Genomic DNA, 12,962 nt, shown 5'->3' with positions numbered 1-12,962 from the left:
GTAGATCATCCTCCAGAAAAAAAGTGCTGGCACCAGTTTATTCAGCATGTCCATCAAGATGCTGGAAAATGATGTAAATGAGAAAATTTAATGCACTTTGTGCAGAGAATGCAGGTCTTGTGTCTTGTCTCCAAGAAAGCATGCTGGATACAGAGAATGGAAAGAAAAGAGTAATTAAAATGTCTGTGGAGATGAAAAAACTTTCAAAGGACACTAAAAAGGCAGGAGCTATTAGTCTGGGACTGAACTGAAGGATATCGGACTGGCATATCCAAAATCAGTAAATAGGAGCCCAAGCTTAAAGTGGAACCATAGCTCATCAAATCTTACAACACTGGATCCAAGGGGGTGGTTAAAAACAGAAAAGAAAGAAACTGCTTCTGCACGGAGGAGTATACAGAGGGGAAGGGAATTCTTGGAACTTGTTGGCATAGGAAGTTGTGGGAGCAGTCTGTGTCACAAAGAGCTGGAGTAACTCGTGTAAGGGAATTGGCTTGTGCTTTATGCTGACATAGCTTTTCCTGCTGCCACAGCTGGACACATGGTATTAGCTGAAAGAACTACTGTGCAGCAGCAGTAGTGTATTTTTTTTCTCTCTTAACCATGTCTGCTCACTCCTGATCCCATATATTTTCTCCAACAGCTCAGTCCCCTTTAGGAGGCTCCTTCGAGGAGCTGTGTGATGGACAGTGTCAGATGGGACGGAGAGAGACACCCATATTGGACAAGATCCTGTCTGGTCCCTAGCTGGATGGGGTGTCTCCCATGGGGCTCTGTAGCTTTCCCAGCCCTGCACTGCACTGCAGCCGTGGATTGATGTGGTGTGGGCATCCCAAAGCACGTGCACCATGCAGCACTGGAGCAAGGCCTGCAGGGCAGCGTGCATGAGCACACGCCGGCTGGTGCCACTCAGCCCCTGAGACAAGGCAGGCCCACTTCTCTTTGCGACCTTTCCTGACGAAATTGCTTTCATTATGGGGCTAAGAGCTGACCCAAAAAGAGGGTCAAGTTATTAAAAATAAAAAAGTAAGGGAGGATGAAACAAAACAGAGGAGGAAAGAAAGCTCTGGTCTCAAATGTTTGAGATGTCAGCCTCATAAATTCAGCATCAGCTTCCTTTGGTCCTCAAACCAAGTCAGCTCTAATGCTATTTGCAGATATAGATTGGTGTCTTTTTCATTACTGTTATCAAATGATGCATTTGTGGTGCAGCTTCAGAGCCCTTTCTGCCCTGGTAAGTGGATTATGCATCCTGGTGCCAGCACTACTTGAGCTGTACTTTTAATACTAAAAATAACAAAGAAATAATAAAATACCTCCCAGGCTTTTAGATTTTCTTCTTTTTCTTTTTCAAAGATCAAATTAAGATATTTATATCTTCAACAGGCAGAAAGGACCTGACCCCTGCTTTGTTAGCAAAATGTGACAAGAAGCACTTTCTTAGCATTTGCAATCACCACTATCGTCTGCTAAACTTCTGGGAAATGGTGACACTGTTTCTTCTTGCTGCTCAAAGCTGAGCCAAGCTTCACAAGATGAACAACCCCTCTGCAGGCTGGCTGGTTGCCTGATGTCACTAAGGCATTTTGCATCCCCCTGCCAGCACTGAGTATGAGGGAGGAATGAGTTGCTGCCCCTTCCTAAGAGTGCTGGAGTGGAAGTAGAGAGGTCCATTGTCCCTCTCCCAGTGCACATCCAACCACATCGCATCCACACTACCAGCCACAGGTGGCACATTTTGTGTTTGGCAGGCTCACCCGCCTGGCAGTTGTGCTGCTTGGAGATGCCCCAGGAAGCAGTGCATTTCTTTTGGAGCCCAACAACAGTGTAATCTGTTTTGCTTCATATGAGTAGTAAACCTGACTGTGGCTCTTTAAAGGAACACTTCTCTCCCTTTTGGGTTAATGTCACCATTGCCCAGTAGAGAGGAGACGCCAGCAGAGGTCTGAGTGCTCTTGAGTCTGATGAAGAATGGATAATTTTTCTCTACCAGAAATATATTAGTGTGACAGTAGGTATTTCTGAGCCCATTTTTCACATTTTTCTGGGTCTGTCATTTTATTTCCCTTCTTATTATTTGCCTGCTTAAATCCTAAGGATATGGAAAGAAGCTGGATAGTTCTGAACTCACGTAGTAACATGGAAGCACATGGGACAAAATCTCATGTGTGATCACAGGCACAAGCTGGTACAGGAGTCTCTGGGTCCACTCTGTCAGCAACTGTTCAGCCAGCAGAGGTAAACCTCAGCTGGAAGGATTTTGGGAGTTCATTATCTTGCTACCCATCTGAAGCTCTGTGAGCCTCATGGTTTTATGCTTTAGTTTTTTGTGTTTCTCCTCAACTGCCTATGATTCTTCCGATGCATGTGTGAGATTCACCTCAAATCCTGATTGCTGCCATGACCTGTGTTCTCTCCACCCTCACTACTCTCCCCTCTTTCCACAGGGACAGCATGTGCTTAAGCACAGAGTGGGGGCATATTCACTTATGTACATGCAGTTACAATATTACTAAACATCTGTGAAGCAAGGATGAAAAGATTGCCTGAGATCAAAAGTGGTGTATAAAAATAACACCAGAAGAGAAATGCAGGCTCTGCAATGTGCTCTTCCAGTAATAGCGGTATTGACCAAAGAGTGAAATAAAAGGTGGAAACATGAGCTACAATCAATTTTTTGGGTTTTTTTAAACTTTAAAAAAAGGAAAGAGACTTAAACACTTGACAGCTGCTGAGTCAGGTCTATAGCACCCAGCATGTCTGACTCATAGTAAAGAGAGAGCAAGTGAGAAGCCAGGCAGTTCTGTAGGTGCTGCATAAAGCCCTGCCGAAGTCATTAAGCTGGGATGAGCTTATCGTGATAGTCATGAGCTTGCCTTATCAGTTCAAAACTATCTTGACTTCAGATGGTCTTGGATCTCTGTAACACTGTAACTCTGTAACACTGCACTGTGAGAATGAATCCATTTAACATGCTAAACATTAAAGTTTAAATCTGCAAAACAAATAAGACATTTTGCTGTCTTTCTACCATTAGTGTTGGTGAAACCTCATCACCCTATGCACTTCAGCAGGTTTGAAATCTCATCCTCCTTCATTCTTACAGAGATTCTGATGAGAAGGCAAAAGAAAAAGAGAAAAAGATGCAGGACCAGAATTTCACTAGGCAGAAATCTGTGTTGCTTAACTGAAGACAATGGAACCACACTGAGCTACTACCCCAGTTAAGCTTTTGTCCATAATGGCTGCAGAGACCTCAAGAGCAATAAATGGCCAATAAATTGAATGCCATAACTTACAGCTACTGACAAGAAACTTGGTGTCAGATACCACAGAGCACAAAAAAGTTTGTTATATTAACAGGTCTGACTTTCTGCAGGGGTGTGTCACCTCAGGTTTTCCAGTGGTCTGCACTGTTGTGGTCTCACCTTGAATGTTGTATGAAATTTTGGGCTCCTCAATGTAAGAAAGATATTAACATCTTAAAGAGTGTCCAAAGGAAGGCAACCAGGATGGTGAAGGGTCTTCAGGATAAGAGAGGGGTCCTGAGGGAAGGCCGTATGAGGAACAGCTGAGGTCTCTTGATCTGTTCTGCCTGGAGGAGAGGAGACTGAGGGGAGACCTCATTGCAGTCATCAGCTTCCTCATGAGTGGGAGAGGAGGGGCAGACGCTGATTTCTTCTCTGTGGTGACCAGTGACAGGACCTGAAGGAATGGTCAGAACTTGTGTCCAGGAAAGTTTAGATTAAGTATTTGGAAAAAATTCTTCCCCAGAGGGTGGTTGGGCACTGGAACAGGCTCCTCAGGGAAGTGGTCACAGCACCAACCCTGACAGAGATCAAGTGTTTGGACAATACGTTCAGGCACATGGTGTGCTTCTTGAAGATGGTGCTGTGCAGGGCAAGGACCTGAACTTGGTGATCCTTGTGAGTCTCTTCCAACGAGCACATTCTGTGTGATTATTTAACACGTTGATCAGGTGGCCAGGATAAATAGGGGTACATAAAATCAAAGGCAACATATTAAAAATCAAGCAAAAAGAGCAGGGGGCACAAATACACAGTCTGCAAAGACATTGGGATCTAGCACAGGGGGAATAGTAGGAGATATTGCCTTTGATTTTAAGAGCTTGGAACTCTGTTTATTTGAGGGGAAGAATGACATCATTGTCTAACTATGTCAGCTAGAAAGGTTTAATGTGAGGAGAGATCATTACGGAAAAATAATGGAGTCAGCCACCGAGTCCATATCAGCTAGAAAGACACAGCTGTCAGCTTTTCTTCACTTAGACCAGGAGTTAAGCACACACAGGAAGAAGACAAGTTCGATCTCCTGTGCTCATGCAGCTCAGATGTAGGTTGACTGGTAGCTCTCAGGATCAGCCAGCCAGCTAACAATCAATCCTAAAAGCAAATGCTCCATGAAGCAAGGAGATGAAGGTTGTATCTTAGGTCAACCCTTAGCTCGTGTTTCTCCAGGCACAGCATGAATATTAAGTTCTGCTTCTACAAGCAGACAGTGGCTGAGATGAAGAATTAATTGCCTTGGGAAGAGATTTTCAACACTTTTCAGAGGTTTCTGCTTCCTTTTGGCAGTTTTATAGTGGAGCAGATACCTTCTTCATGAAGAGATTGAATTTTCATGAATTCTCATGTCAGATGACAGTCTAAGGTGGCCTGAAGCATTCACAGAGCAGGACACGATAGCCTGCCCCTGCAGGTTTCTTCCTAGCCTCAAACCACTGATCATTCTTAACAGTGGTGACTGATGGGGCTCCTCAGTATCACCACCTTACCATGCCCTTTACCCCTTCATTGACTGTGCCTTCTTTCTTGGGTTACTATCTCTTGGCTTTGCTTTAAGTCTTGTTTGCCAAGACCCAAGGAGGGCCTTAGCTCCCCATAGTGAAGGGAGATGGGTTTAACCAGTACAGGTGGCCATGGGTTGCTCAATGGACTACACGAAAAACTAGGGGGAAAAAAAAACGGGAGTATGTAAGCATGAAAGTGCTTGAAAGTGGAGATTTATAGTGTTGGAGCCTTGAGCCAGGCAGTTAACTCACAGTGTCTTTGTAAGAACGTTGCCTTCTCCTTTTTGCCCTTCGTCCCCTGAGTAATTAAAAATCCAGTGGTAACTGCTGTGACGGTAGCTGATATGTCAGCGTTGTTAGTTCTCATTGCAGGGTATTCGCTGGGCTGCCAAGCCAAATGAGCACTGCTCCACCAAAGTCATTCAAATGTCTCCAGATTACAGCAGCTGAGAATCATTTTTACAAGTTGCAATAAATAACAGTCCTGACAACCTGGCTTGGATTCAAAGTGCACTGCAAAATTTTATGCAAGTTGTTGGAATGAAATTATTCTGGAGGCTCCAGGCACTCCTCTGGGACACAAAAATTAATGACCAGCACTTAAGTTTATCAGAATTTAAAAGAAAAATATCCTCCAGCAGCCTCCAGTAGTGCCTCTTTGTTTTATTAATCTTTGGAGATTGATGCAGATTTCAGCTAGGAAGACAAAATTTAGATGAGAAAAAATACAACCAGAGGCTTGCCAGAAAATGACCATCAGCTTTCAGTGCAAGGGCAAGGGGATACTGAAAAATGTATATTTATCTATATAATTCTATATAATGCTAATATACATATCCATCTATCTATGTACACATAAAGCTATTATGTATAATGTATGTTATGCATATCTGCAATGTATCTTTCCATTGCAAATATGTGGAGTGAATGTTCAAAACAAGTTCAAGGCAGCTCTTTTTGAAGCACATGTGGTGAGAATGGGAAATCTGCAAGCCAGGAGAATTCCTTGGGGCTGTTGACTTCAGAAGTTTGAAAATTTGTGTATTTGTACATAGCAGAGAGATGGCCGTTATAGCGGCTGTAACACACTGGTAGGAGAGAGGAAAATGAGGAGAACTTATCTCTCCTTTGGATGTCTTACAGTCAAACTGCCTCTGATGCATAAGGATAAGTAGGTAATTGAGATTATTATTCATGAAATCCAGCACACTTGCATACTGAGTGCTGAGATCAGTTGGTAAGAGAGGCCATGAAGTCTCCAAGGAAATTGTAGTGCTCGTGTGGAGTCAGAAATGCTGTTCTTTTTCTGCCCTTGCAAGACCATTCTTGCTCACCTTGCAGTCAGGTGAGCCCTTTCCTTCAGAAGGAAAGGGATGACTGGGGAAATGAGGACATTGCATAGTAGGAAGGAGGGAGACTAGAAATGGTGAACATATATACATATATATATGTTCACTTTCCCACTGGTTTGAACACTGTCTTCCTATATCACTCACAATTTAAACCTACTGCATGAAGGTAGGCAGCCAGAAGTTGCTAAGTCATGATGTCAGTTATTTGAGGAATAGCTGAAGGAGCTGGGATTGTTTAGCCTGGAGAAAAGGGAGAATTATCATTCTCTGCAGCTACCTGAAAAGAGGCTGTAGCCACATAGGGGTCAGTCTCTTCTCCCAGTGACGGGACAAGAGGAAATGGCCTGAAGCTGCACCAGGAGAGCTGCACGTTGGATGTCAGAAGCATCACTGAATTTCATCACTGAAAGGGTGGCTAAGCATTGCCCAGTGTCTCAGTCCCTCTGGGAGCCTCTCAGGAACCCTGGGCCAGTCCCGAGCCGGCAGACACGGGGGAGCAGCCCCGACACGGCCGACAGCAGGGAGACACTCTCTGTGCCCCGAGGGTCCTGAGGGCACCCAGGCTGGTCGCCTTTGCAGCAGGAGAGGCACCAGAGACATCGGTGGAAGATAAAGGGTTGACTCTTAGCAGGGGTTAATCCGAGGTTTTATTCCAGGAGTCCCGAAGGAACTCCTGCACCTCAGGGCCCTCCTGCCACAAGCGCCGGGAGATGTGCCAAGGTTACATTTAAAGGGAGGTGGAAACTGAAAATAGATAACATTTTACTAACCAGTAAGTGACCCTAAGGGATGGGTACTGGGGATAGACATACAGGACAGCATATGGGGCAAGGCTTGGGGGCTGACCCCTGGCTTCTGGCTGATCACTCGACAACCTGGGCCGAAGCTTCTAGAGGGAGGGGATGGGATGCTGAGTGATTGACAGAGAGCCAGGGTGGGGGTTTGGGGATGATCTCATCCAGGGAGAGGGATAACACAGGTAAAGGGAGGGGGTACAGTCTGAGATAAACCATTTGGGAAAAATATGGGGATACAAAAGAAAACTACTTCAAAGTATTACAAAGTATAAAAACACACTACAACACCCAGCAAAGTAGAGAAATCACCATCCCTGGAAGTGTTCAAGAAACAACTGGCTGTGGCGCTTAGAACTAGAGTTTAGATGACATCAAGATCTTCAGTCAAAGGTTGGACTTGATCAGGAACGTTCTTTCCAACTTTCATGATCCTGTGTTGTGAAAATACACTCCTTGGACAGGGCAGATTGCACATTCTCGTATCTCCAGGCAAACAGGATTTGAACACAGCTCCTTGTGTGATGTGCTATTAACTAAGGAGTACCTTTTTTGGTATAGGCTTGAACATACCCACAGTTAAGAATCACACAATCACGGAATGAACTACATTAGAAAAGACCTTTGAGATCATCAAGTCCTACCTATGACCTGACACCTCCTCATCAACTAAACCATGCTACTGAATGCCAAGTCCAGTCTTTCTTTAAATACCTCCAGGGATGGTGATTTCACCACCTCCCTGGGCAGATGATTCCAGTGCCCAATCACTCTTTCAGTGATCAATCTTTTCCTAATGTCTAGTCTTTTCCGGGCGCAGCTTAAGACTGTGTCCTCTCATTCTGTCAGTTGTTGCTGGGGAGAAGAGACTGACCCCCATCTGGCTATAAACACCTTTCAGTCAGTTGTGGAGAGAGGTAAGGTCTTCCCTGAACCTCCTTTTTTCCAGGCTAAACAAACCCAGTTACCTCATAGGGCTTGTGTCCCAGACAATTCACCAGTCTTGTTGCCCTCTGCTAGACACATTCAAGCATCTCAGCATCCCTCCTAAACTGAGGGGCCCAGAATTGGACACAGCACTCAGGGTGTGCCCTCACCAGCGCCAGTACAGGGGCAGAATGACCTCCCTGCTCCTGCTGGCCACACTATTCCTGACACAGACCAGGGTGCCCTTGGCCTTCTTGGCCCCCAGGGCACACTGCTGGCTCATGTCCAGCCAGCTGTGGACCAGCACCCCCAGGTCCCTTTCTGCCTGGGCCCTGTCCAACCACATCATCCCCAGCCTATAATGCTGCAGGGGGTTATTGTGGCCAAAGTGCAGGACTCAACACTTGGACTCATTAAACTTCAAATTGTTGGACTCAGCCCATCTATCCAGACTGTGCAGGTCCCTCTGAAGAGCCCTCAGAAGAACAGCTGCAAGATGTTGGATATGCCCTGGGACACACAGACATGTGTGAGTGTACTCTTTCAAGGCCACATATTGCAAGGACCAAATCACATTCAGGATTTCAGTTGCTATTATCCTGTGGTCTTGACTACCTGTTGCCAGAAGCTGGAGAAATCATGGAAGCGTATTGCTGAAAATACATCCCTAAGATTCAGACAGCACCATCAAGTTCACTTTTTACCAAAGGTAGCTGTGTGAGCATATGTTGGCAGGATAAGCTTGGTAAGGGCTAGATTTTGAAAGTGTGCTTATGGCTTTCCATGAGATCTTAAGTCTGCTCTTGGGAAAGTCATCACTGTTTGAGAAGAAGAAATTTATCTGCAGTAGCAAAAGGCTGGAATAAAGTTAAATTGGGGAAACTAGGCCTAATACAACTTGAATCTCACTGAACTCGCTGCTATAGAGGACTGGGCTTGTACACTCTGTCAGAGGTGTAATTCCTTATTTAGGATTGTTGTTCTTTGCAGATACACATCTAAAACAATTATTGTTCTTGGGCTGATTGCCTTGCTTGTAAACCTGGCAGAAACTCACTTCAGATCAAATTTCTGATCTGTCAGTTCAAGAAAAGGGGACCTTTGCACTCTGCTGTTTATTGCCTCTAGCTCCTCAGACATTCTCAGTGCTGGAAGTGGCAACATCTTTTATGGTAGGAGGAAAAACATATGTAATTAATTACATGAGAACACCAAATTGTAGAGAAGGAAAGCAAACAAGAGCCGAGGTCCTGGAGAAGCAGTAGAGGCAAGGAAGGAGTGGGGAAGTGGTCTTGAAAATACAGGTGGGACTGGCAGGACAACTACATGTGACAGGTAATGAATAATGAATGACTGCCTTGTCCCAGCATGTTGCCTCTGATGTTACCAGCTCACTTCACACTATGCAGTGTCACATGCAGGCAGAGGAAAATTTTCCAAAGACCTAAGCAGGTCATAGCTAACCTGAGTAAGGATATTTCACCTCTTTCAAGGGTCTGCAGATATTCAGGTTTCCTCTTCTCAAGTGCCCAAGAGCAGCCGCCAGTTTTAATCCTTTAAACTCCTTAAATTCCAGAATGTCTGTCAGGCTGATTCATACACAGACTCCTGGTGCTATCCTCTATTGATTTCCATCCATCCAATTGCGTTGCCCTCTCCACCTTGCAGTGAATCTACAAGCCAGACATAGTTGCTGTGTTCATGCTGATCAGGTTCTAAAGTCGTGCAAGACCAAGCTGATGGAGAATGGTAATCATGCATAGCTGCAAAAATGAGGGTAAGGGACATGCCTACAGGACAGCCTGAAGTGGGAACTGGTTGGGCAAAACTGTATCTTGTCTGGGCAGAAAGTGCATTGTACATCAGGATGTTGTTACCATTGCTGTATATTAATTGGAATATGTTTTCCTTTAATTAACCGAGCCTTGAAACTGCCATGCAAGCAAAACAGTGTCACCAGTTAATGCAAGACCTTGCCCTCTTTAGATGTGTGCTTACCAATACCCCGCTGGTCTGGTTAGTCTCTTTGACAGCTAACAGGAAAATTACCTCTTTCAACTTCCGTGGAGGACACTGTCACATATTCCACCAGCCACTGTTCTCTTGCATGCCTCTATGCCAACCCTCCCCCCATTTCCTTTCTGGAAAGAAGAAAGAGTATTACTATTCTCTGCCTTTCATCTTGAGACAAAAAGAAAACAGCACACATTTTGCTAGATGACTTTTAAATGCAGAATTGCTGGATGATTAATGAGAATTTTATAAGAGACTTAATAGAATGCCTATGCTGTCTTTTATCTTCTAGTTTTCCTTTAGCTACTGCAAAGCTGCCAAACTTCCACAAGGTGCTGGAGGAGAAACAGTATTTGGAACAGATAGAAAAAGAGTTATTTTAACTGCTGATTCCTCGTACGTCTCAGCTGTTCTGTGTAACTTGTGTGCTTTGTGTGTCTCCACATTTGTGGAACTGCTGTTTGCAGTGGAGTGGTGGTGGGTTGATCATGGCTGGATGCCAGGTACCCACCAAAGCTATTCTGTCAGAAGGTCTATCCCCCTCATTAGCTGGATAGGGGAGAAAAAATATAATGAAAAGCTCAGGGGTTAGAATAAGGACAGGGAGAGATCATTCATCAATTAATGTCATGGGCAGAACAGACATGGGGAAATTAGGTTAATTTACTACCAATCATATCAGGGTAGTGCAATGAGAAATAAAGCAATAAAAATCTTAGAACTCCTTCCCCCCACCCCTCCCTTTTTCCCAGGCTCAGCTTTACTCACAAATTCTCTATATCCTCCACACCTCCCCAGCGGTGCAGGGGGACAGGGAATGGTGGCTGTGATCAGTTCATCACATGTTTCTGCTGCACCTTCCTTCTCAGGGGAAGAACTCCTCACTCTCTTTGCCTGCTCCAGCACAGAGTGTCTCCCATGGGAGACAGTCTTCTATGAACTTCTTCAATGTAGGCCCTTACCTCAGGCTGTGGTTCTTCATGAATTACTCCAGCATGGGTTGCTCATGGGGTTGCAAATCCTGCCAGCAAGCTTGCTGCACTCTGGGCTCCCTGAGGGGTCACAGCTTCCTTCTCCATCTGCTCCAGCGGGGGTCCTCCACTGGACTGCAGGTGATCGGTGATCCCTGCTCCGCTGCAGACCCCATGTGCTGCAGGGGTACAGCTGCCTCACCATGGTCTTTACTCTGGGCTGCAGAGAAACATCTGCTCTGGTGCCTGGAACATTTTCTGCCCCTTCTTCACGGGCCTTAATGTCTTCAGGGCTGTTCTCTCACATACTCTCACTCCCTCTGTCTGCAATTGCCTTGCCCTGTTGTTACACTACCCCATCTCCCTTCCTTCTTAGATACATTATCCCTGAGGCTCTACCACTGTTGCTGATGGGCTCAGCCTTGGCCAGTTGAGGCTCCATCCTACAGCCAGCTGGCACTGGCTCTGTTGAGCACAGAGGAAGCATTTAGCATCTTCTCACAGAAATCGCTTCTGTAGCTCCTCCACTAGCAAAACTTGCCACGCAAACCCAATACAATGATACAGCTTTAGCTGGTGAGTATGTGCATTTATGGGCACCAAAATGTTGCAAAGACAAAATATAGCACAGCTGTAACACTTCTTTATCTTGAGTCCATGCTTTCTAGGCATTTTGTGGGGCTGAAAGGTACCTTGCAAAAAACAAAGCTTCTCTTGAGTGTTCCTAAGGGAGGGAGAGTTTTATAATATCTCACAGTAGTGGCAGGGAAACATTTCTTTTCCTTTTGTGATGCTCATTTCCATTCTTTCACAACTACTACTGACCCTTGGGCTCCCATTTACTGTGTTTTTATGACCTGGTCTCATAGGGGCTCCCTAAATCAAGGCTCTGCTTCTGTGACTGCCATATGTGGAGAGTAGTAAAACCAACCATGCAACTGGTTTGTTGGTAAAATCAGCTGGTAAAATAAGCCATGCAACTATAGCAAACAAGGAGAGGCATGGAGAGTAGCATGGAGTAGTAGTAGCATGGAGAGGCTACCAAGACCCTTACTGTGCCAAGCACCGAATTAGCTGTTCAACAGTGCAGAAGATCTGCCTGAGCAAAAAGGATCTGCTGACGACTCAGGCTGATGTATCCAGGGCAAAAATAACCCTACTGAGTTTTTCTGTACAGTCCTATGTAACCTCAGAGGAGTTTAATGTCTATACAAATAAAAAGGACTACTGACTCCGTCCCCAAATGCACCGTGGTATTAGGCACAGTACTGGGAAGAAGGCTGGAGCAGTGCATAGCAAGGGTAGGAGCCAAAGATCTGAGGTCAAATCCTGATGACCTTTGCAAATCAAGTAGACTTTGGTCTTGTTGGGGCATAACAGAGGACTTGTCAGCACAGGACACTGAAGAAAAATCATCCAAATTTAACAAGAGGTGTGCATTTCCACTGCTGTAGTTGAACTGCTAAGAGCACAGTGTGGATATTCTCTTTCAGAGCTGAAATGGTCACAATTCTGTTGAGTTTAATTGACTTAGGGCAAGAATTGAGTTAAACGAATTAATGCCAAATTAAACTAAACTGAGGTCATAGGGCTTTAGAGGAATTTAACAAATCCCTTTTCAAAGTTATTTTGAATTAATTTCCTCAAATGTTCCTGTGCCAACAAAGAACAAATGTTTGTCTGCAAAGGGACATTAATTTCGTTAATGTTATGGGATTAACATAAAGAAAAAGAGTGATTTGTGACTTACTCCCTGTACATGTGCCTTTCTCATGCAGGCCTAAGTGTACCAATTTAATCTCATCTGCTCTGGAGGAAGCGCTGTTGTAGCTGTAGCGCTGTTGTGGACCATCAGGGGTAGCTGTTCCAGAAGAATCCTGGTACAGGAAAATGCTGAGTGCTGCAGAGAAATCCATTCCAAACTGTCAGTCCAAATTTAATTCCTTAATGTGCTGAATGGCAGTCCTTTGTTACCTCTGCAATTCAATAGCTCAGAAAACTGATATCTCTTTCTCAACACACCATTACCTACTCTCTCTCTCCCTTCTTTTTCTTTTCTTTTAAAGTGCTAGACTTGAAACAGATAAGGAAAAAA

Source organism: Zonotrichia albicollis, chromosome Z, assembly GCF_047830755.1.
Source record: "Zonotrichia albicollis isolate bZonAlb1 chromosome Z, bZonAlb1.hap1, whole genome shotgun sequence".
NCBI lineage: Eukaryota > Metazoa > Chordata > Aves > Passeriformes > Passerellidae > Zonotrichia > Zonotrichia albicollis.
This window is presented reverse-complemented; position numbering follows the sequence as displayed.